This window comes from Giraffa tippelskirchi, chromosome 5 (genome assembly GCF_054371585.1).
Source record: "Giraffa tippelskirchi isolate mGirTip1 chromosome 5, T2T-mGirTip1v1.2.pri, whole genome shotgun sequence".
In the NCBI taxonomy this organism is placed as follows: domain Eukaryota; kingdom Metazoa; phylum Chordata; class Mammalia; order Artiodactyla; family Giraffidae; genus Giraffa; species Giraffa tippelskirchi.
In genome coordinates, this window is record NC_137279.1 from 2,821,564 (window position 1) to 2,844,346 (window position 22,783).

General features: G+C 41.5%; 1 long non-coding RNA gene across 2 annotated transcripts in view; it reads right to left on the reverse strand.

The window, feature by feature from the left end:
- Window positions 1–22,783, reverse strand: part of LOC145504613 (uncharacterized) — a 268,079-nt gene that overhangs the window by 190,183 nt on the left and 55,113 nt on the right. The gene's annotated exons all lie outside the window — the stretch shown is intronic.

The following is a 22,783-nucleotide window of genomic DNA, read 5'->3' on the forward strand; positions in this document are numbered from 1 at the left end:
TGTAATTCTAAATACTGGAAGGTTAATAGTTTCAGGATTACTAACCCAGTGCATTTTCTGGGGGGAGCATTTCCTCGTGGCATGTAGCTGCCCCAAAGCCTAAATGTAAAGATACCCCTTTTGTCATTTTTCTGTAAATGAATATCCTCCACCTTGCACGTCTTTTAAAGCATGATTCCAAGACATGTAAGTACAATCTGATATTACTGGATATCACTTTTGTTAATGATGCCCAATAACCAATTAGCTTTATTTTTGGCAGTCGTATCTCTGTGTCAGCTAGCTCAAAAAGACTACAGTTACAAATTATTTTCCAAATACATCACTGATAATCCAGGTTTTTATGGGTAGGTAGTTACTTACTTTCTTATGCACAACAAGGGCTGTGTGTTTATTCATTCTAAAGTTTACTGAGTCAAATCTGGTTCATATTCAAATACTGTGATACTTTAGGTCCTAATTTTATCAAACAGTGTACTAGGAATGGCTACCACACATATTGATGGCAAGTAACAACAACAGGTCATCCAAATTGTTGAGTCCATCCTCAAAATTGTCTTGATGCCCAAGGCTGTTTCCCTCACTGCCTCAGTTCCTTGCTTAGGTGTCACCTCAGCAGGGCCTTCCTTGAACATTCTTTTAAGTGACAAACTCACTCCAAAGCCTTGGTACTCCTGATTAATTCAGTCACTCAATCGTGTCCGACTCTTTGTGACCCCACGGACTGCAGCACGCCAGGCTTCCATGTCCATCACCAACTCATGAAGCTTACTCAAACCCATGTCCATCGAGTTGGTGATGCCATCAAACCATCTCATCCTCTGTCGTCCCCTTCTCACTCTGTCTTCAATCTTGCACAGCATCAGGGTCTTTTCCAATGAGTCAGCTCTTCGCATCAGGTGGCCAAAGTATTGGAGCTTCAGCTACAGCATCAGTCCTTCCAGTGAATATTCAGGACTGATTTCCTTTAGGATTGACTGGTTGGATGTCCTTGCAGTCCAAGGGACTCTCAAGAGTCTTCCCCAACACCACAGTCCAAAAGCATCAATTCTTCAGTGCTCAGCTTTCTTTATAGTCCAACTCTCACATCCATACATGACTACTGGAAAAGCCATAGCTTTGACTAGATGGACTTTTGTTTGCAAAGTAATGTCTCTGCTTTTTAATATGCTGTCTAGGTTGGTCATAGCTTTTCTTCCAAGGAGTAAGAGTCTTTTAATTTCATGGCTGCAGTCACCATCTGCAGTGATTTTGGAGCCCCCCAAAATAAAGTCTGCCACTGTTTCCATTGTTTCCCCATCTACTTGCCATGAAGTGATGGGACCGGATGCCATGATCTTAGTTTTCTGAATGTTGAGCTTTAAGCCAACTTTTTCACTCTCGTCTTTCACTTTCATCAAGAGGCTCGTTAGTTCTTCACTTTCTCCCATGAGGGTGGTGCTCCTTATCCCCTTTTAATGGTCCACTTTCTTCCATAACATTCATTATCTGGCTCATACTCTAGTTTACTTATTACTATTTCATTTGGCTGTGTCCCTCCATTAAACATCTCCACGAAGATAGGGGTCATTTTTCCTCTTTTATTGCTGCTATATTCCCAGCTCCCGATACAGTACCTTGGCAACAGTAGGTGCTCAGTACCCATGTATTAAATGGATGAGTTAGAACTCTGGTTACAAAAGCTTACAAAATTTTAACTCATCCTAGATGAGATGGTTGAATAGCACCACCGACTCAATGGACATGAATTTGAGAAAACTTGGGAAGATAGTGGAGGACAGGGGAGCCTGGTGTGCTGCAGTCCAAGGGGTCACACAGAGTTGAACACAACTTAGCCACTGAAAAACAACAACCAAGTTATGCTATTGACTTCATAGAGTTTACAAGGTATTTATAAAATATTATATCAGATGTCTTGATAAAATTATAAAATATATGTACTTAATTTGTCTCATTGTTAACATCATGTATCACTGAGGCTTTAAGAAAAGTCAGATTGATTAGATTCAGACCCTGGTTCTATCACTTATCACCATCAAGCCATGTGGACTTGAATGAGCTTCTAATCTGTTCTTTTCCCTCTCTATGTCTCTGTCTCTGTCTCTGTCTCTCTCCCTCCTTTACTCTCTCCTTCTCTTTTGGTAAAAGCTTTCTCATTTGTAATGCAGAAAAAAGTCATCGTCCAGTCTTATAGAGTTATGAAGCTAAATCAAGTGCCTGACATATAATCAGAACTTAAAATATATACAGTAAAAAGGTAAACTTCCTGGAAAATAGTAATACCTCAACAATGGTAGTAGGAAAGACTACTAACTTAACACATTTTACTGGAAAAAATCAGATGTATGTATGTTTTAAAAAGTACCAACACATAATCTTTCTTGTGTTATTCTTGAACAGTATTGCAAGTCTTAAGCTTTTATGCTTGATTACGATTTTGATGCCTAAGGAAAGTAATAGAAATGTTAAGATTTTGCAGTTAATATCATATTGTTCCATACACTGTATAATGATGAATATTCTTCCATCATACAAGCTTCCCTTTGGTAGTCAGAAAGGTCATTCAGAAGTGTGGTCATGGAACTCTGGTTACTTCCCAAAGGTTTTTACTCACTCTCAAGCAAAAGCTTTCCTCAGTCTTAGTATTTTGCTTAATGAGGATAGTATTGTGAAAACATGTAGTACTGAGTTAAACATGTAGAACATAATTGGCAAACCTTTAGCTAGACTAACCAAGAAAGATATTCTGAATGTCGTGTGATTGCTATATGATATTAACTGAGCCATCCAAGGGCTTCCACGGGACCTGCTCAGGGAGACCCCATGTTGGCGGATGGGCTTCAATCCATAACTTTGGACTTCTCTAAGTGGTCACTAGTTGCTTAGTGGATACTGAACTTGCCATTGGCACCCACAGAGGAGCCTCTGGATATTTTCCTACATAGTTAAGTATAGGTTTTTTCCTTTAGATTCTGCATATAAGCAACATCATATGATATTTGTCTTTCTCTGTCTGACTTAACTTCATTTAGTATGATCGTCTCAAATGATACAAATGGAACTTATTTACAAAACAGAAACAGACTCACAGACTTACAGAATGAACTTATGGTATCCAGTGGGGAAAAGTGGGGAGGGGACGGAGAGTGAAGGAGTTCGGGATGGACATGTACACGCTACTATATGTAAAACAGACAACCAACAGGGACCTACTGCAGAGCACAGGAAACTGCTGAACACTCTGTAGTAACCTCAGTGGTAGAAGGATTTGAAAAAGAATAGATATATGTAGATGTATATCTGAATCACTTTGCTGTATGCCTGAAACTAATACTGTTGTTAATCAACTATACTCCAATATAAAATAAAAATTGAAAAAAAAAATTACACCTAAAGAGCTTTCCTGATGGCTCAGATGGTAAAGAAACCACCTGCAATGTGGGAGACCTGGGTTTGATCCTTGGGTGGGGAAGATCCCTTGGAGAACAGAATGGCTACCAGTCCGGTGTCCTTGCCTGGAAAATTCCATGGACAGAGGAGCCTGGCGGGCTACACTGCATGGGGTTGCGAAGAGTTGGACATGCCTGAGCGATTAGCACACACACTTACAGTGGTTGCCCCTAAAAAATTGGTAAGAATCATCAAGATAGTTTCCAATAACTTCTTGTAGTAATGTGGCCTTACACATACTCTGTTAGATTTAAAACAAATGAGTTTTGTCATTTTGAATTTTTAAAATGCAGTGAGTTTGAACCCTAAGTTTTCCAAACTTGAAGCTGAAAACTTTTTATAATAAACAAATTGGAATTACGCCATATTAATCTAATATTATCTATTCAGTAAAAGGAAAAGGTGTTTTTTTTCAAGAGGAAAGTATTCAAAATTATTTAAAAATTATATTTGCATTTAATTATCTAACAAACATACAGAGAACCTCTATCATGTCTAGAATTAATGTAAACTCTGAAAAGAGCAACACTATTTACCTTTTATCATCAAAATCATAAAATGATGATTAATTTAACTCTTATGTATTTCTATTTCTAACAACTTGGGTGTTATGTCAATAAATGGAAGCAGTTATTGATCAGAAACTATTAGCCTTTAGTTGAGAAAAACTAACCATAACTAAATATTAGAAATACTGTCAGAGGAGGAGCTCAGTTACATCAAAAGTTTTCATTCCAAGAAACTCTGGCTGAGTGTTGCGGATGCAAACTAGGGTAGAGAAAGTCAGTCTTTGGAGCCTGAGACACCACCCACCCTGTGGTATGGTCTCTGTGCTACCAGAGCCGGAATAGCCAGTGCAGAGGGTACTCTGTACTTGGGAGTTAAAGCAGTCGGCCTGTGATCCGCTTACTCCTTTTACCAGAATGCCTCTCGGGGAAACAAAAGCGCCATTTCTCCTTTTCAACTGGACTCTGGGTGAAGAGGCTAAGAAACTTTATTGGGAGAAAGATACCTTGGCTCTGATTACAGCTCCTAGAGAGGCACGCAGTCTGTACAGGTCCCTGGGGGCAGAGTGGAGGAGATGCTTTGTGGCTGAGATGCTCCTACTGTGTGAGTGACCCCCTGGACCTCACTGAAAGGCCCATCTATTCAGGGCCAGAGGGGCCCATCCCACACGTCCCAGGACACTCTTTGCTCCACCTAAGGTTTCTGAATGTCTGTTTCCTTGCAATAATTAAGTGAAAATGATCCTGGCTAAGAACTCTGCATCATCTAAATCTGATGTGATAATCAGTCCTTTTAGCCAGTTACCACCATTACCTAAATCAGTGATTCTCAAACACGTCTATGCATAAACATCAGTTGGGGAGCTTGTAAAGTGCAGATTCCTGGACTCCTCTTCTAGAGATGCTGACTGAGTGGATTTAGAGAGGAGACCAGTACCCATTTCTTAACTTAGAAATGCGTATGTGACAAAAGGACTTGTAAATATTTCTAAATCAGTACTATGTTGGCACAGTTCTGTAAGTTTCCATGGCATTAAAGATATCTTCATGTTTTCAGACTTAGAAAAAACAAATGTGTGGATACCAAGGGGGGCAGGGGGTGGTGGTGGGAGGAACTGGGAGACTGGGCCTGGCACGCATGCACCATGAGTGCTGTATGTAAACTAGACAACTGAAGGGGACGCACAGTGTCGCCCAAGGAACTCCGCTCAGTGCCCCGTGGGGACCTGGAATGGAAGGAAGTCCAAAAGGGAGGGGATGTGTGCACTTAGGGCTGATTCACTTTGCTAAACAGCAGGAACTAACAGTGGACGAGGGCGTGACACCCCCCTCCAGCATTCTTGCCTGGAGAATCCCATGGACAGAGGAGCCTGGTGGGCTACAGTCCACAGGGTCGCAAAGAGTCGGACACGACTGAGGCATCTTAGCACACACGCAGAAACTAACACAACATTGTAAAGCAACTATACTCCAATAAGAATTAATTAGTAAAAAAGCAAAATATGTGCTTTTTTATTAAAAATCTTCTGTGTTTTATGATTTGTTCCTTGAATTTGTTTTTTTTTTTTTTTTTTACGTTTTTTAATGTATTCACCTAACACCCAGGAGCCGAAATAGTGATAAAAATAGAAAAGGGAAATGATCCCAGTCTCCTGCCACATAAAATAGTGCATTTCTTCATTATAGGGTTACAAAGAGTTAAGTTATTAAGGATTTTGAAATAGTTTTTCCAAAGCATTTGACTGGTCTTTTTTTTTTTTAATAGCATGTGTATCTAAACGTTTCAAAATTTACATTTAGAGTCAATGTTGAACAATTTATTCCATGCAGTATATAAAGCACCTTTTAAAGATGAATGCTTGGTTTTTATCCCATTTCTTTCATTATGTTTCACAACTATATTTAGCACATCTTAATTAAACCCACTATTTACTTTTGGTGGTTATGTTCAAAGTAAAGAAAAACTAGAAGGTTGTGGGGGGCATGATTTGGGGGAGAAGGAAAGAGTCTTCCAGCAAGTCTCCTAAATATACAGTATTATCCCAAACAGAGAAATACTTGGCAATTACAATCCCACCTTCTAAAAGAGGTATGCAATTCTTATATTACTAAGTATAACCCAGTGCCAGTCAGATTACAGAAGCAATATATTCTGCAAACATACAATTTTCTGGCCACATCCTTGGTCTTAGGTTCCAGTTTTTAAAGTTCTTCTCTCTCAGTGAAGTGTTTTTTTTTCTTTCCTCTCTCGCTTCTTCTACCATAAAAATTTTGCATCATAAATGTAGACCCCAAATTAATGATTAGTAAAGAAGGAAAATTACATTTAGCCAAATACGGAAAATCTTGAAAGGTTTTAAATTCTATTTCGCACAAGCAAAACCCAACTTCCTGGTTCAAGGTAAAAAAACATGCATACAGCTCCTTGGTTGTCAACTGGCTTTTACAAAACACCATCTTGATGAATTAAGAGTAAATGAATGAGAACCATATGGATAAATCTCCTTTGAAATACACCCAGGATTAAAAAGTTTAAGAAAAATAGCTCTTGGCAGATACAGTTTTTTAGCTCTTGCTGGAATGAAAATGTTTGAAAAATAGTCTGAAGTTTTTGTTGAACCCAAATTTCTAAGCCCCCAATTTTCCAGTCCACAGGGAAAAGGCGATGATGTTGAACCCTCAAGAAGGTGAAGGTAATGGCCTCATTCTAGGAGGAGATCAGAGAACGTGTTGCCCTGATCTTGTTGGGGGAGTCATTCAAGTAAAGACTCATCTCAGAGTGTGCAGCAAGGAGAGGAAGGGCACAAGCTTGGGCTCGTCGTTTCTCAATCCGTTTTCCTTATTTCTCTCCTAAGGAATCTTTCTAGACTTATTTCCCCCCTGATCCCTCCTGTAAAATTCTATTACTTAAATGTATTGTTGGTCAGTTCATTCAGTCAGTTCAGTTGCTCAGTCTTGTCCGACTCTTTGTGACCCCACGGACTGCAGCACGCCAGGCCTCCCTGTCCATCATCAGCTCCTGGAGCTTACTCAAACTCATGTCCATTGAGTCGGTGATGCCATCCAGCCATCTCATCCTCTGTCATCCTCTTTTCCCCCCGCCCTCAATCTTTCCCAGCATCAGGGTCTTTCCCAATGAGTCAGCTCTTGGCATCAGGTGGCCAAAGTATTGGATGCCCTAGAGCCAAATCTTTCCCTCTTGAAGGTGCTGTTGCCCCCTTTTGAGAATGCTTACTCTAGAGCAATGGTTTGCTACCAGGAGCATTTTTACCCCCGGGGAAAGTCTGCAGCGTCTGAAGACATGTCTGGTTGTCGCGATTGCAGGCTAGGGTGTGAAGTGGGATGCTCCAGGTGGCTGTGGGATGAAGCCAGAGATGCTGCTGCATATCCTGCTCCAGGCAGGACAGGCCCTCACCGTGAAGAATCACCTGGTCTCAAGTGTCAGTCACACTGAGGTTGAAAAACCGACTTGAGAGACCGCTTGACTTTGGGTCTTAGGTGTGCTCCTTACTTACTGGGTCATCTACAGCAAGGGGTCCCCACGCTCCTGGCTTTGTGGCCTGTTAGGGACCAGGCTGCACAGCAGGAGGTGAGCAGCAGGAGACTAAATGAGGCTTCGTCTGTATTTACAGCCGCTCCCCATCACTAACATCATAGCCTGAGCTCCACTTCTTGTCAGATCAGTGGCAGCCCTAGATTCTCCCAGGAGCGAGAACCCTGCTGTGAACTGTGTGTGTATGAGGGATCTAGGCTGCACGTTCCTTGAGAATAATTCCGAAACCACCTCTGCACCCCCCTTCAGAGGAAAAATTGTCTTCCACGAAACCAGTCCCTGGTGCCAAAAAGGCTGCTAACAGCTTATCTACAGTTTGTGTCTGTAAAATAGGGATGATAGCACTGACTATATAGGGTTAATGAGAGGATCAATGAGTTAGTACTCATGGAACACTTAGAACAGGGCCTGGCACACGGAGAACACTCCACAAAAGTTAGCTATGATTATTATCTTAAATCACATTAGTCTGAAACAACAAGGTCTCACATCAAATTATAGGAATGTATAAACATCACAAAATCTGTCTTGGAATTAACACATGTCTATTCATTTTCCGGAAGCACAAAGAGTCAACTGCTTTCTATTCACTTAAATTCAGAAGACATTTTTGTAGTGGCAAGAAAACTATTAAATTTGGCAGATAAGTGATTAGATGAACAAATATAATAGGAAGAAATCAAGGCTGCTGCTGCAAACTAATGTGTTTTCATTATTTTCTGGAAAAAAAAAGACCTGGATGTAAAGTGTAATAATACTTTTCTTGGGCTTCAGTAGATAATCAACAAAGCACCACTTTGACAGTCAATATATCCTGGTGGCACTTCAGGAAATGCTATTTTTAATGAGAAATTTCAGGTTCCTAGTGTAGTGAAATATGGATTAGTGGCTCTGATGTACTTGTGGTACACATATCTTTGCAAAATACTAGCTGTAGTCTTGACAGTTTTTTGCTATTTATTTCTTTTCTATAAGATCTGCAGCTCTTGCATATACAATGCAGATGGTACCAGTAAATTGGGTTTGTTAAAGCATGGTTTGTTAAAGAAAATTGTAAACCATCCCTTTCATTTTATAAAATAAAAATAAAAAGTGAAAGGGGTGGGGGAGAATTCCATTTGCTTTCATCTCAAGTCCCACTGACTTGCCATTTCCTAATCTGAGCTGATTTTCCAGGTCATCAGTCCCAGTCGTCACTGCTTCCCTGGTCTTCCATGCCAGCGTGCTAAGTCGCCTCAGTCGTGTCCGACTTTTTGTGACTCTGTGGATTGTAGTCCGCCAGGCTCCTCTGTTCATGGGGTTTTCCAGGCACGAATACTGCAGTGGGTTGCCATGCCCTCCTCCAGAGGATCTTCCTGACCCAGGGGTCAAATCCTTGTTTACAATTCTGCATTGCGGGCAGATTCTTTATCATCTGAGCCACTGGGGAAGCCCATGAGTGTAGTAGAAATAGACTGAAATTGTCCACAGCAGAGGGTTATCCCTAGGTCTTGCACTTTTTCCTCATCTCTCTCAGCCTCCTAAAATATCAACAGCACTTTCATCCAGAAGGGGATCTCGCAAAAGTCTTGCTGATGAAAGAAATGGTGAGCAGCGTCAGGGAGCACGGTCTCTGGAGAAGAACCACCTGGAGTACTGACTCTGCCAGTTACTACTTCTGGTTCTATGGCCAGATGGATGGACGAGCCAGCACCTGAGATGGACTTGCCGTTGAGCTGGGTCTGGTCCACAGACCTGCTCAGGACAGGACATCGGCTGCTGGCCCTTTGCTGACCTGGGCAGGACTGAATTCCCACTGTGGCCAACACAGTGGCTTGGGGCTCAGCAGGCTGAAGGAAGAACGGCTTGAGTCTTTCTTTAAAATACGACCTTCCCATTGTTATGCTGGTTTGGCAAGTCTCATTTTCTCCTACAGAGGAATTTCTTAGGAGTGCCAATTTATTTATTTTTTAATGATGAGGTTCTAAATTTCACTAGCAGTGAAAATCACTTCCAACCAGAAACAAGAGCCAGGTGCCTCATTCTTGGGTGTGATTAGAAAGCGTCACATAAACCTTTCAAGGGTGGCTTTATTTTTATAAAGCCCCTGGAGGCTAAATGCCCGTCAAATGTCTTTCCTTCCCCTCTTATGAATGAAGTGTCTTTCTTTGGGCCCTGTTGGCTCCCAGCCTCGGTGTGCTGGGGAGAAGGTGAGAAGACTGCTCCATCTGGGTCTTTAGAGGATGCAGCAGTTACACACTCAGTCCGTCTGCACCCGGAGTCACCTGAGTCACAAAAAGAGTGTGGGTTGCCATTTATGAGCTGGCATCCTGCCGCAGCTACTAACAACTGGAAAATCTTTGAAAAACCACTTAACCTCTCAGTACCATTTTCTTCAGATGCTTAAAAAACTGGGAGTTGGGGGTGGGTGGGAAGAAGGTGGATACAGCCAAGGCTTACCTCACAAGGTCAGGGGGATCAAAATGGAAAATATAAAGTGCTCTGCAATGCACAAGTTTTAGGCAAATGTTTTGTGGGATTAACATTAGGAGAGTTTTGGTCCACACCAACTTGTTTCTTTTCTCTTTTAATTGCCTTATTGCCATATTCATTAATATATATTTTTAATTGTTTAACTGAAGAATAGTTGAATTACTATGTTGTGTTGATTACTGCTGTACAACAAAATGACTCAGTTTTACATGTATATACATGCTTTTTTAATATTATTTTCCACTATGGTTTATCACAGGAGATTGAGATGCTTCCCTGTGCTCTACAGGAGGACTCTGTTGCTATCCATTCTGCTATCCATCCATGTAATAGTTTGCATCTACTAATCCCAACTCCCACTCCACCCCTCGACCCGCCATATTCTTTACTCTCATTTAACCTGTGCCCATTTTAGATTTATAGCCTTTTGAATGCCTGCATTTTATATTGCATCAAAAACCTGAGAGAATAGTATGGAAACTGAATAAATGTTGATTCAAATCTAATTTTCTAGAAGATGCGAAGAAAAAACCCCATAATGATTCCCTCTAGAATTCACCTAAATAGAAGTAGGAAAACCCGAGGTGTGAAATATTAATTAAGATTATGACTGCCACCACTTAATATGTGAAGAAACACAGAAGGTACTAGTCAAACAAGACCTGTCTTAGAACTAAGAATTTCTAATTCTACAGTGTTACTATAAACACTGCTTTCTACAAAAAATCTTAAATTTGCCTTTTGCTTTCCACTCCAGTACTCTTGCCTGGGGAATCCCATGGATGGAGGAGCCTGGTAGGCTGCAGTCCCTGGGGTCGCTAAGAGTCGGACACGACTGAGCGACTTCACTTTCACTTTTCACTTTCATGCATTGGAGAAGGAAATGGCAACCCACTCCAGTGTTCTTGCCTGGAGAATCCCAGGGATGGCGGAGCCTGGTGGGCTGCTGTCTATGGGGTCGCGCAGAGTCGGACACGACTGAAGCGACTTAGCAGCAGCAGCAGCAGCAGCAGCTTTCATGAATAAAAAGACTGCCTCTTTGCCTGGCTTCTAATATGTTGCTATTTTATTCTTAGGGTAAATGTGTGGGAGATAACATTTCATTCAAGGAAAACTTGAGCGAAAGGCAAAGACGGGTATTTCACAGCTAGGAATTTTAGGTTCACAGACCTTTTCTTGTACTCAAGAAAGTAGGATATGTACTGAAATGTTAGAAATGTCAGATCATTTGCTTATTTAGCTATTCAGAAATAAGAGTTGACAGCTGAGTCTGCAAGCACAGTATCTGTTGTTCAGACACTCATTTAGAAGACTTCAGTTAATTTTAGTGTGGGTGGAGAGAATTCTATTTATTTGAAAATGTAACATAGATGGTATGTAAACAATGTGAGAGACTAGACTTTCTAATGCTGTTCAGTTCAGTTGCTCAGTCATTTCCAACTCTTTGCAACCCCATGGACTGCAGCACGCCAGGCTTCCCTGTCCATCACCAACTTCCAGAGCTTGCTCAGACTCATGTCCATCGAGTCGGTGATGCCATCCAACCATCTCATCCTCTGTCGTCCCCGTCTCCTCCTGCCTTCAATCTTTCCCAGCATCAGGGTCTTTCCCAACGAGTCAGTTCTTCACATCAGGTGGCCAAAGTGTTGGAGCTTCAGCTTCAGCATCAGTCCTTCCAATGAATATTCAAGACTGATTTCTTTTAGGATTTTGTATCTATCCATAAATATATTTTGAATACTTGTTATGTATAAGGCATTGTGCTAGCAGTGAGGATTTAAAAAAAAATAATGGTTACTGTCCTGGTAGAAGAGATTAGGCAAAACTATTTCAAAAACAAGAAAGAAAATATCTGACCAAGCGCAGGGTGGAAGGGAGACGGTACTGTCAGACGATGGGAGACCATGGGGGACTGAAGGTTGGGGAAAGCATTTGACAAGAAGGCAGAATTTGAGCAGAGCTTTAAAAGAATGAGCAGTACTTGAAAACACGAGGAAAGAGGGTAAGCCTGCCAAGGATGCTTGGGCAGGGTGGGATTACCTGGATGAAGTGGGGGCTCCTGTCAGGTAGAGGCGGGGGACTGGGTTACAAAGGCAGGCCAGATGGGATTACAGCGGGTTTTGATCATAACAGGATCCGTTGTTGTTTTTGTATAGTCACTAAGTCATATCCGACTCTTGCAAACCCTGAACTGCAGCATGTCAGGCTCCCCTGTTCTTCACTATCTCCCGCAGTTTATTCAAACTCATATGCATTGAGTCAATGATACCCAATGGGATCCATGGCAGGTCTTTTTCCAGGGAATCCTGTGATAAGAAATGTTATATTGGCAATATTAATATGATAACCATTTTCAAGATCAACGAGAGCAACAAGAACAGTAAGGAAGGTCAAGCAATAAACCTGGATTTGGAGTTGGTGGCAGAGAAAAATGCTAAGTGTGAAAGCGAGGAGGAACTAAAGAGCTTCTTGATGAAAGTGAAAGAGGAGAGTGAAAAAGCTGGCTTAAAACTCAACATTCAAAAAACTAAGATCATGGCATCTGGTCTCATCACTTCATAACAAATAGATGGGAAACAATGGAAACAATGACATATTTTATTTTCTTGGGCTCCAAAATCACTGCAGATGGTGACTGCAGCCATGAAATTAAATTGACACTTGATCCTTGGAAGAAGAGCTATGACCAACCTAGACAGCATATTAAAAAGCAGAGACATTACTTTGCTGACAAAAGTCCATGCAGTCAAAGTTATGGTTTTTCCAGTAGTTATGTAGGGATGTGAGAGTTGGACCATAAAGAAAGCTGAGCGCCAAAAAACTGATGCTTTTGAACTGTGGTGTTGGAGAAGACTCTTGAGAGTCCCTAGGACTACAAGGAAATAAAAATGGTCAATCATAAAGGAAATCATTCCTGACTGCTCATTGGAAGGACTGATACTGAAGCTTCAATACTTTGGCCACCTGATACGAAGAACTGACTCATTGGAAAAGACCCTGATGCTGGGAAAGATTGAAGGCAGGAGAAGGGGATGACAGCGGATGAGATGGTTGGATGACATCACCAACTCAATGGACATGAGTTTGAGCAAGCTGTGAGAGTTGGTGATGGACAGGGAAGTCTGATGTGCTGCAGTCCCTGGGGTCACAGAGAGTCGGACATGAGTGCAGGACTGAACTGAACTGTGATACGTGACATACCTTTTCAAATTCATTCGTAACTTTCGGCCGTGCCACCATGATTCAGCTGCTGTTGTGGGGGGCAAGCCAACTGCCTTTTCTAAACGACCAAATCATATAGAAAAACCACCCCTTCCTTCAAGCCATTAGCTGCTTGAAGAGCTTAACATCCTTTATGACTTCTAGGTAGACCCAAGTTGTTTTTTTTTTTTTTCCCTGAAAATGGACCACTCCCTTTCTCATTGTCCCTCATAAGAAGCCTCATTCTCTCAGCGGCACAGAGCTCCTCACCCCCATCTGGGTGTAAAACTGAATGCATCTTTCTGCTTTTTTTTTTCTTCCCTCCTGAAACTGACTTTTTAAACTAGAGGCATCAGATGCTGGAATTCCACCAGCATTAGTTGGCATTGAGTTTTCTTCCTAAAACTGCAGATGGAGTTTAAAGCTGGACTCTGTGAGGCCTTCCACAGGACTGACCCCTCACTCTGCATGCACCCACCTCTTTTTTGTAGAAAAATTTTAGGCTCTGGGCCTTCCCCAAGTTCCAAATAGCAAATTCAGTCAAAGAAGTGAGAAAATGCAGAAACAAAGGAAAACTGTCAAATAAGATAAAATAATTCAGCCTTAAAACAAAAGTCAAGGACGCTTAGTTCCTGCTCAAGGGCTATAAATAATATTCTGAGCCATATCTTTGAGTTGTTTTACAAATACTAAGCCTCCTGGCCAAATGGAAGAAGTTGACTGCATGCTGACAAAAGCATATAGACCCCAGACCATTTGGAACCATGATAAGGCTAATAATGTTGACTCCCAAAATACCACTGAGTATTACCTCACCACCAATCAGAAATCAATCAGAAAAATGTCCACAAGATGACCAGGCCGCCTGCGAACCCTCTCCCTCATCTTGCCTTTAAAACCCTTTTCCTAAGGAACATTCCATTGCATACACGTGCTACATCTTCTTTATCCATTTCATTGTTGATGGACACTAGGTTGCTTCCATGTCCTGGCTATGGTGAATGGTGCTGCTGTGAACATCGGGGTGCATGTATCTTTTGGAATTATGGTTTTCTCTGGGTATATGCCCAGGAGAGGGGTGGCCAGATCACATAAAGAAACAAAACTGTGCCATTTTCAGAGACATGGAGGGACCTACAGACTGCCACACACAGTGAAGTAAGTCAGAAAGAGAAAAACAAATATCGTAATACACTTATGTGCCATCTAGAAAAATGGTACAGATGAACCTATTTGCAAAACAGAAATAGAGACACAGATGTTGAGAATAAATATATGGACACCAAGGGGGAAAAGGAGGTGGGATGAATTGGGACCCTGGGACTGATATATATTCACTATTGATCTATGCGTAAAACAGATAACTGATGAGAACCTACTGTTTAGATCGAGCAATTCTATCTACTCAATGCTCTGTGGTGACCTAAAGGGAAGGAAATCCAAAAGAGAGAGGATATATGTTTACATATGACTGATTCACTTTGCTAAACAGCAGAAACTAACCCAACATTGTAAAGCAACTATACTCCAATAAAACAAAAACCTTTCCCCAAAAGCCACTGTGAAGTTCAGGGAAGCAAGAGCCACCTGCTCTCCTTAATGGGTGCCCTGCAATAAATGCTATACTTTCCTTCATCACATCCAGTGCTCAGTGGATTGGCTTTGCTGTGAGTTGGGTAAAGGGACCTACATTTGGTCAGGTAACAATCTGGTGGAGGTGAGAGGGTGTTCTCAGCTCCTCCATTTGAACATGTTTATTGTGTTATTTCCTGAGTGTTCTCAGGTTTTTAAGCAGTAAGATCAAGTGGTATTACTTGGATTGGTTCCACTTGAAATGGGATCTCCTGAACAAAGTCATTAAGTCATGTCTGACTCTTTGCAACCCCATGGACTACAGCAGACCAGGCTTCCCTGTCCTTCACTGTCTCCTGGAGTTTGCTCAAATTCATGTTCATTGAGTTGGTGATGCTGTCTAAGCATCTCATCCTCTGCCACCCTCTTCTCCTTTGGCCTTCAATCTTTCCCAGCATCAGGGTCTTTCCCAATGAGTTGGCTCTTTGCATCAGGTGACCAAAGTATTGGTGTTTCAGCTTCAGCATCAGTCCTCCCAATGAATATTCAAGGCTGATTTCCCTTAAGATTGACTGGTTTCATCTCCTTGATCCAAGGAGACTCTCAAGAGTTTCCTCTTAATCTACTCCTTTGCTTCTGATAGCAATCAATCCTCTAGGCATTGCTAATGGCTTTATGTACCTAATTTCATGAAAGACTAACTCACTATGCTTCCATGAAGTAATCATACATATTATCATGCCATTTTGCAGGCAGGATCATTGATACACAGAGAAAAATTTGTCTTGGCTATATAGTCAGGGTTATAACGCAGTCTGTCTAACTCAGCTATACACCCTCCTAACCATGAGGCTACACTGCCTTTCATGTGCTTCCCATCCTAACACCTTTGGTCTCCTGTCTTTTATGAGATACTGTCCCATCACACTCTTTCATGTGATTCTCTCAATTACCTAATGAAATCTTAATCATTTTTCTTTTTCAGATGAAAAAGGGAGACAAACCCATGAAGGGATATGTAATAAATGTTGTCTCGGGGACTTGATTTGAGGACATCTTTGGAGTTGTTTCACTGTGTTGCTTTCATCATCTGATCTTTGTACATGTCAGAACAGTAGAGCCAGCCAGGAAAAAAAGACAGTAGGGGAAGAGTGTGCTGGAGTTTTGTATTTTGATAGTTAGAAAATTAAATAGTCGTATTGCTCACCATTTAAGACAAGAGATTTGGATACTTTTTCCTTTTTAATTCTTTTTCTCACATATGCTAAAAATGCTCTGAGAAAAGCCATGAAATGTAACGCGAGTATTAATATCTTTGGCCACAGCAGGTTTTGCTCCTACTTATAATTAAATGGAGGAAAGTATCTTTTTACTGATTTATGAAGTAACATTAATAAGGACATACATATCACCACCTATGGATCAAAGCAAAACATGCATGAGGGCCATGAAAGCTTAAACATTTCCTCCCCAATATGTTGTTGGAAGATCCCTTTGGTTTTTCATTGGATGAAGGTGCAGTTTCCTTGACAACCAGCTTTCTGAACAGACTGCCTATACCTCAGCGTTCTACAGCTTGCTGTAAAAGTCAAAGTGCGATATTCTTACAAGATGCACATAAATTTACTAAGGAGTGACTTTACGATTTTTAGATGATTTCTATTAGACACGGCAGAGAAGATGTTAGCTAACTAAGAAAACGGAGGTCCTAAATCCTTAGCCTTCAGGACTGTAAAAGTTCTTAAATTTACACTTGTTCCTTAAATAAAAACTGTCATTTCTTTGTGATTATCTATGTATGCCTGCTTGTTCATTAACCCAGAAACGGCTCACTCTGGGTTTACACGAACATTTATCTAAAGATAGAAACATTAGGAAAGTAACAACCGGTGAGGTGGTGTTAGTCATCATCGCCAGGAGCGATGCCAAATTGCCTCAGTTGACCGTGAGCATCCGCACAAAGTCTTCCCAAGAAGCTTCCTTTTCCAGGGAACTCTCACCGCCTCCGGGAATTTCTGTGCAGCCCGAGGAAAAGTGAAGCAAATGGGATTGGATTTGGCAGAGCTTTTGAAATAACTTGCTTCATTTCTAGAAATGGGAAACCTAATAGCCTATAGGCGCCGGTCCAGAAGCATCACACTCAGGTTCTTTTTTCTTTAGGGGAAGATGATGATGTATTTTTCACCAGCTCTTACCCTTGGATTAGAAGTAAAAAAAATCACAGCTTAATCTCTGCAACCGTGACTGTGCCTTTTAAACACGATGATGTCCTCCACATACTTTGGTCCATTTTTTGTTGTTTAGTTGCTAAGACACGTCTGACTCTTTGTGACCCCATGGACTGCAGCACACCAGGCTCCTCTGTCCGTGGGATTTCCCAGGTAAGAATACTAGAGTGGTTATCACTCCAGGGGATCTTCCTTACCCATGGGTTGTCATTTTCTTCTCCAGGGGAATCTTCCTGACTCAGTGATCAAACTTGCATCTCCTGCATTGCCACGTGGATTCTTACCACCGAGCCACCAGAGAACCCTCACTTTGGGCCATGCCTTGTCTTTAAAATACATAATTTGTGACAGTGTCCTATGTGAGACATCTCAACTTTCAGTTATGAGCTGATATGCAAAATTGTATTTATTGATGGATACATGTATTATTCAGAGAGGGACCTCAGTTCTTGTATGTGAGTCTAAAGGCATCCACATTTCATCCATGTATTGATAACACTTCTACAGTCTCCTGCCTGACTTTCCATCCTCCCGTCTTTCTCGCAGATGGTGCAGTTCTACCCTCTTTCAATCCTTGCATCCTCCTTCCAGACCAAAATTCCACCACCTTCTACTCTATTACTTGCTGCTTTATCTCCACTGCTTACATCAGATTTTTGGTGCAGATTAGTAAACATACTTACAAGTTCAACTAAGGCCATCAGTTAGCTGACAGTCAGAATTATATACATTAACTCATCACATAATAAACCAAAGCCCGGTATCAAAGAAATGGCACAAATTTTGGACTCAACACATTTCAGAGCTCCCGTTGGAGGTCAAAGTGCAGCCAGAAGTGTTTAGCTAAGCAAGTTCTAATGAGCACTTGGAATGACACACTGTTACCTAAATGAAGAGAGTACCCTTTTATTGAAAATGACATTTATATGACACAGCTTATAAGATAATGAGGGCAGTCAGCTCTGGAGAGCGGATGAGGCCAAGTGCTGAGCAAAGCAAGACTCCTTCAGTTTCTGGAAGCCACGGTGTCTGCTAAACAACAGAGTTGGAGGGGGAGGCGGTGTGACTTAACTCATGTTTTTCAGTCACCGAGTTGTGTATGACTTTTTGTGACCCCATGGATTGCACCACTCCAGGTTTCCCTGTGCTTCACCATCTCCTGGAGTTTGCTCAAACTGATTGAGTCGATGCCATTCAACCATCTCACCCCCTGTCGTCCCCTTCTCCTCCTGCCTTCAATCTTTCCCAGCATCAGGGTCTTTTCCAATGAGTTGGCTCTTCACATCAGGTGGTCAAATTATTGGAGCTTCAGCTTCAGCTTCTGTTGAATATTCAGGGTTGATTTCCTTTAGGATTGACTGGTTTTATCTCCTTGTTGTTCAAGGGACTCTCAAGAGTCTTCTTCAGCACCCCAGTTTGAAAACATCAATTCTTCGGGGCTCAGCCTTCTTTATGATCCTCCTCTCACATCTGTACACGACTGCTGGAAAAACCAACCCCTCCTGAGCCCCCTGGGAAAGGACCATGTGGCAAATTTCAGAAACTGTGCTCTTCCTAAACACGGTAGTACTGGGTTGGCCAAAACCTCCTTTTAGGTTTTTCTGTAAGATGTTTCAGCCCCAGACAAACATTCTGGCCAATCCAACTTCTTGCTTGGTTTGTGTGGGAGTATTAGACACAGAAGATGTGCAGGGAGGAAAGCTTGCTCTTGGAGGAAATGCTAAATATGGATGTTATTTTCATTGTGTCTCACGATGCATATGTTTTGTGAAAATATCTCGCTGTTACTTTTATTTAACGTGGAGATTAATGGAATTGCATCTTGTTTACAGTGTTTCATAAGTAGGTATTTTCTTTGACATCTCTCTTTGCCTGCCCCACCAAGCCTTCCCTCTTGACACAGCAGGTGGTGGCTTCTCCTTTGCTGGAGAGAAATCTGAGAACGTCACATAGAGCATCTAACAGGACTTCGTCTCAGCGTTTATATCCCTGTGCTGATCTTTCCTCCAAACTCAAGGGAAAATAGCATCTCTTCTCTCTTAACCACTCTCCATGGTTTTTTACTAAGTCCCATTACTTTGAAAACCCTCCAAGATTAAACCCTCACATTCTTCTCTTCAGCTGCACCTCTCTGGGGTCTCATTTCTTTCCAGTTACCTCAGGCAGGGAATCCATTCGCTCTGTAACGTTTGGAAGAGAAACGTGTCCACTCGTCTCTCTGGTGTTTCGCTCTCAGAGCCAGTCACGATCGGAAGAGACAACTGCAGGGGCACGTTTTCATCCTTTGGGAGGTGTTTCTTCTCCGCTGCCTGCAGGATGGGTGCATTGGCTCCGCTCCAGATGGTAAGTGAGCCAGAGTCGGAGAAAACCTTACCTTCTAAAGGCAGGCCTATCAGCCAACTTCTTTCACTTTCCTCCACTGTTTTTGTTCAGTTGCTCAGTCATGTTGGACTCTTTGCAGCCCCAGGAACTGCAGCACGTCAGGCTTCCCTGTGCTTCACCATCTCCAGAGTCTGCTCAAACGTATGTCCATTGAGTCATTGATGCCATCCAACCATCTCATCTTCTGTTGTCCCGTTCTCCTCCTGCCTTCAATCTTTCCCAGCATTAAGGTCTTTTCAAATCAGTCGGCTCTTTGCATCAGGTGGCCAAAATATTGGAGCTTCAGCATCAGTCCTTCCAATGAACACCCAGGACTGATCTCCTTTAGGATGGACTGGTTGGATCTCCTTGCAGTCCAAGGGACTCTCAAGAGTCTTCTCCAACGCCACAGTTCAAAAGCATCAATTCTTCATCACTCAGCTTTCTTTACGGGGCAACTCTCACATCCATACATGACTACTGGAAAAACCATAGCTTTGACTAGATGGACCTTTGTAGGCAAGGTGATATCTCTGCTCTTTAATATGCTGTCTAGGTTGGTCATAGCTTTTCTTCCAAGGAGCAAGCGTCTTTTAATTTCACGGCTGCAGTCACCACCTGCAGTGATTTTGGAGCCCAAGAAAATAAAGTCTGTCACTGTTTCCATTGTTTCCCCATCTATTTGCCATTGAGTGATGGGACCGGATGCCCTGATCTTTATTTTTTGAATGTTGTTATAAGCCAGTTTTTTCACACTCTTCTTTCACCTTCATTAAGAGGCTCTTTAATTCCTCTTCACTTTCTGCCATAAGGGTGGTGTCATCTGCATATCTGAGGTGATTGATATTTCTCTAACTCAATGAAACTATGAGCCATGCCATGCAGGGCCACCCAAGGCAGACGGATCATGCTGGAGAGTTCTGACAAAACATGGTCCACTGGAGAAGGGAATGGCAAACCACTTCAGCATTCTTGCCTTGAGAACCCCATGAACAGTATGAAAAGGCAAAAACATCCCACAAGATCCTTTTCATTCCACAAGATGAACCCCCCAGGTCAGTAAGTGTCCAATATGCTACTAGAAAAGAGCAGAGAAATAGCTCCAGAAGGAATGAAGAGGCTGAGCCAACGCAGAAACAACACCAGTTGAGGATGTGTCTGGTGGTGAAAGTAAAGTGTGATGCTTTAAAGAACACTATTGCATAGGAACCTGGAATGTCTGGTCCACGAATCATGGGAAATTGGAAGTGGTCAAACAGTAGATGGCAAGAGTGAACCTTGACATTTTAGGAATCAGTGAACTAAAATGGACAGGAATGGGTGAACTTAACTCAGATGACCATTATATATACCACTGTGGGCAAGAATCCCTTAGAAGAAATGTAGTAGCCCTCATAGACAACAAAAGAGTCTGAAGTACAGTAGTTGGGTGCAATCTCAAAAATGACAGAATCTTCGTTCCCAAGGCAAACCATTCAATATCACAGTAATGCCCCAACTACTAATGCTGAAGAAGCTAAAGTTGAATAGTTCTATGAAGATTACAAAACCTTCTAGAACTAACACCAAAAAAATATGTCCTTTTCATCATAGGGATTGGAATGCAAAAGTAGGAACTCAAGAGATACCTGGAGTAACAGGGAAATTTGGCCTCAAGAGTACAAAATGAAGCAGGGCAAAGGCTAACAGAGTTTTGCCAAGAGAACACACTGGTCATTGCAAACACCCTCTTCCAACAACACAAGTGGCAACTCTACACATGGACATCACCAGATGATCAATACCCAAATCACATTGATTATATTCTTTGAAGCTGAAGATGGAGAAGCTCTATACAGTCAGCAAAAACAAGACTGGGGGCTGACTGTGGCTCATATCATGAACTCCTTATTGCAATGTATAATAACATGTATCCATTATTATAATACCATGCAGAATATTTTCACTGCCTTAAAACTCCTGTGTTCTGCCTATTCATCTCCCCTCATCCCTGCTGGATACTGATCTTTTCACTGTCTCTCTTTTTTTTCCTTTCCCAGAAAGCAACATAGTTGGAATTGTACCATAGTTGGCCTTTTCAGATTGGCTTCTTTCACTTAGTAATACGAATTTTAGGTTCCTCCATGTCTAGGCAGAGGTGGCTCAGATGGCAAAGAATCTGCCTGTAATGCAGGAAAGCTAGGTTCGATCCCTGGGTCAGGAAGATCCCCTGGAGAAGGGAATGGCAACCCACTCCAGTATTCTTGCCTGGGGAATTCCATTGACAGCAGAATCTGGAAGGTTACAGTCCGTGGGGTTGCAAAGAGTCAGACATGACTAAGTGACTTTCATGTCTTTTTTATGGTTTGATGGCTCATTCCCTCTTAGTTCTGAAGAACATTCCATTGTCCCAATTCATTTAACTGAAGGGCATCTTGCCTGCTTTCAAGTTTTGGCAATTAAGACTAAAGATATTATAAACATCCATGTGCAGGTTTTTGATTAGATCCAAGTTTTCAGCTCCTTTGTGTAAATACCAAGTGACATAATTGCTGGATGCACAGTAAAAGTATGTTTAGTTTTGTAGGAAACTGTCAAACTGTCTTGCAAAGTACACCATTTTGCACTCTCAACAGCAATGTTCAAGAGTTCCTGTTGCTTCTCATCCAGCCAGCATTTGATGTTGTCAGTGTTCTGGATTTTGTCCACAGGTATATAGTAGTATCAGTGTTGCTCTAATTTGCATTTTCCTGATGACATAAGCTGTAAAACATCTTTTGAAATGCTCATTTGTCATCTGTATATTTTCTTTGTTGAGGTTTCTGTTAAATTCTTTCACCCATTTAAAAAATCAGTTTATTTTCTATTGTTGGGTTTTAAGAGTTCTTTGTATATTTTGGTTAATATGCTTCATCAGATGTGTTTTTTTTTTTTCCAAATATTGTATTTTCTCCCAGTCTGTGATTTGTCTTCTAAGTCTCTTGATATTTTCTTTTAAATAGCAGACATTTTTTAACTTTTAATAAAGTGTAGATTATCAGTTATTTCTTTCATGGATTGTGTCTTTGGCATTGTATCTGAAAAAGAATCATCATCATCATTTAGATTTTCTCCTATGTTGCCTCCTAGGAATTTCATGGTTTTATGTTTTACACTTAGGTCTGTGTTTCATTTTGAGCAAGTTTTTGTGAAGGGTATAAAGTCTATGATAGATTATTGTTTTTGCATGTGGACATCTAGTTGTGACCACATTATGTATTGAAGAGACTATCTTTGCTCCATTGTATTGCCTTTGCTCCCCTGTCGAAAATCTGTTGACTATATTTAAGCAGTTCTAGATTGGACTTGATATCTTTTTCCACTGGTCTATTTGTCTGTTCACCAACACCACACTGTCTTGATGACTGTAGCTGTAGAGTAAGTCTTGAAGTTGGGCAGCGTTAGTCCTCCAACTTTGCTGG